The 3425-nt window shown below is 22.5% G+C and overlaps 1 protein-coding gene across 1 annotated transcript in view; it reads right to left on the bottom strand.

Moving 5' to 3' along the window:
- The window catches only part of LOC110426037 (receptor-like protein 7), a 5773-nt gene that overhangs the window by 975 nt on the left and 1373 nt on the right, over positions 1-3425 (bottom strand). The gene's annotated exons all lie outside the window — the stretch shown is intronic.

Here is a 3425-nt window from a genome sequence, read left to right as displayed (position 1 = left end):
GAACTAAACAAGTGGCTAACAAGGTTAAATTAGGCTTTGTTTGGCTGTTGTTTTTATTATTCATTTTTGTTATGTTTTTGCTTATTGCAAAGTTACTATCAAAATGAAAAAGCAAAAGAAAAAAGTTAACGGCAAATCATAATTAATTAAAAATAAATAATGATCAGAATGTGACATCACTTAGAATAACAGTTTTTTTTATTTTTAATTCTTCAAAAATATCGGGAACTTGTCTATTTTTCTTTTTAATTTCATCCATTTTCTATTTTATTTTTTAATATGTTTTTTTACATTTTGGTATTAAAAACTATGGAATATATAAATTTTAGACAAAAATAAAAAGGCTAAATTTAACATAATAATTCTTGGCCAAGAAATAAAACATAATAGCTGCTAAAGTCAAATTGATATTTTTAATCTTCTTGTGAACTCAAAAATAAACATTCCATTTGAGACAAATAAAATATTTATTTTTATAATTGAACACAATTTCTACAATTTTTCTTTTCCAGTAAAAGTCAAGTTGTAAAAGTAATGATCAAATGACATTTGGTTGTTATTTCTAGACATAATACTCCCTTAACTATTTAAGAAATTCAAATTAATTTTTAGTTTTTTATTATGTTTAATCAAGTTTTTATATTTTTATTTTAAATTAAATAAGTTCTTACGATTAATGGTTGATTAATTGTCATGTATCAAAATATCCATTATCATTTTATATGTGACTTGATATGACATTGATGTGGAGAGTGATCAATATACCTCATTATTATCGATTATGATATATTAACATATCATATTAATACCACGTCAGCGTTACGTAACATAGAATGACAAATGTTATTTTGACTAAGTCAACAATTAGTCATAAATACTTATTTAATTCAAAATAAAATTATAAGCACTCATTTAGCTTCAAATAAAAATATAAATACTTAATTGAACATAATAGAAATAAAAAGGCTTATTTAAGTTTTCTTAAATAGTTTAATAACTTTTCTAGATATTATGTCTTATTTCTACTTTTTTTTTTTTAGGAAACAAAAGTAAAACACTTGTATGGATATTATAAATGGAAATAACAATTTTCAAGAGTTAAAAATTAAAATTGTATTTCTTCCAAGTTAAAAAAAAAACATGATTAAAATTTTTTTGAGTCATTTTGATATTCAAATTTATATTAATTGTTACTTTTACTACCAAAATAAGTTTGGATGTAAGCAAATAATATTTTTAATAGTAGTTAGAACTACAATTTTTATTTGTTTTAAGAAATAAATTGTGTGATTTATACTTTATATCGAATAATTAGGTTAAAGTTGGTTTATTATTAATTTTGTAGTTCATAAACCAATCATGTTGTTACTTTATACAATTTATATTTTATAATAATTTTTTCGTAAACAAATGCAAATGGTTAAAATTATAACTAAAAGGAGTCTAAGAACTACAAAGCAAATAGTAGGAGTAATGATCAAATCAAACCCATTGTCGCAACATATGAGTCTCAGAACTTGATCGCCCTAATTAAAAAAAATCATCATCAATCTTTTTTATTTAAATGTGATTGGTCAATGTAATTAAATGTATCCTTTCTAATGAAATCTTAATTTAATTTAAATTTATTAAAAAAAGGTAAGTTTAGGTCTATAAATCAGAATTAGAATCAAATGTACAGTTACGCGTCAAAAAAAGATAAGCATCTTCGCAACATCCGTTCAAAATAGTATCAATTAATCAGGTTCTATTGTATTTATATTCTTGACTAATAGTCCCTGAGTTTATATTTAATTTTATTCCCCTAAATTATCATTTTTTGTTGTTTTGTCTTTCATCTCATTGTTTTTTTTTTCATTTTTTCTTTTTTTAGTCATTTTTTTAAATATTGGAGACTTTTCCTAAGTTCCAAAGTAAAGAGAGTCTCTTAACTTTAGGGATATTCAAGAAATCATTTATTTTCTTGAAGAGGTTTCCACGTCATTGGAGTAATTGGATGATTTATGCAGAAGATTAGGATTAAATCTTTTATTCTTTCTTATTTCATTTGTTCTCTTTCCTAAATTTTATTCTGAAGACTTTTCATACATTTTTCCTATTTTTATTATTATTAAATAAATGACAACCTTTGATATGGAAATTTTTCTTCATTCTCCAACGCATTTGATAGAATTTAAAAGAATTTTCTTACTTAGGAATTTTTGAGAAAATTGTAACTTGCAACTTTTTAAAAATTCCATAATTGGAAAATTTTATCTATTTGCATCCTTTTTTATTTATATTTTATGTATTTTTATACCTGATATATTTTTATTTTTATTCTTTTTTATTATATATTATTCTTTCTTCTTATTCCTATTGTTTTTTATTAAAAAAGTTTTACATCATTTTTATCCTATATATATTTTAAATATTTCTTGAACAAAAAATTTGCTAATGTTTTCTTTAAAAAATTAAATGAAAACCTTTGGTATTGTAAAATTTTACAAATTATCCAATACTTCTTGTAGAACTTTAGATACCTAGAAATTTTCTAGAAAATTGTCACCTCAAACTTCATAAAAATTCCAAAATTGGTATGTAAACAAATATCATTATTCAATTAAGATTTTTTTGCCATTTTAATGTTTTATTATGGACATTTTTGTGTAATTATTTAGGAGTTGTCTTCTTTGTGAAAATAACTTTTGGGATTCCTTCCAATAGTTTTGGTAAGGTCTCAAAATTACTTTCATTGGAAAATTTGCAGTTAATTACCACTTGCAGTTTTCCTAAAAACCTTTTTTTAAAGATTTCTTCCTAAATAATTACTATTTTTAAATATAAAATTTATTTAAATAGGAATTTAATTCTATCATGTTACTATTTTTAACAATTTTACCAATTAAAATGTAAACATAAAATAAATTAAGTAAACAACAAATCATGGGCTAGGAAAATATAGCCCAAATTTGGGACGAATTTTTGAGAAGCAATGATATACTTTCTCATTTCCACATGTCTACTTGTAGACCTTTAGGGCAAACTTAGGTCCTTTCCGCTCAATATTGTAATGAAAATTATACCCTTACTAAGAAACCCTCAGTGACACAGGTTAAGGTTATTTAATATACTATTTAAGATTTTTTATATAATATATTTTTTCATCAAATTTAAAATAAGATGACACATTAATTATAAAATTTTTCTTTAAATATACATTTAATCAATATTTATAGGTCTAAATTAACATTTTGCTTTCATTATTCGAGAATATGATAAATGAAATACAAAGAGGATATAACTTGACTTTTTCTAATTTCATTCCATTGACATATCAAAATTCATTGTCTAAAAAGCAAATGAAGACAGATAGAGTAGTATCTTTAGATGCGAAATAGTTACTTCTCATTGTATAGTCCAAGCTCACAATTAAAAAAAAAAGG

Source organism: Theobroma umbraticum, unplaced genomic scaffold (assembly GCF_002168275.2).
Source record: "Theobroma umbraticum cultivar Fairchild unplaced genomic scaffold, ASM216827v3 scaffold_12.1, whole genome shotgun sequence".
Classification (NCBI taxonomy): Eukaryota; Viridiplantae; Streptophyta; class Magnoliopsida; order Malvales; family Malvaceae; genus Theobroma; species Theobroma umbraticum.
This window is presented reverse-complemented; position numbering and strand designations above follow the sequence as displayed.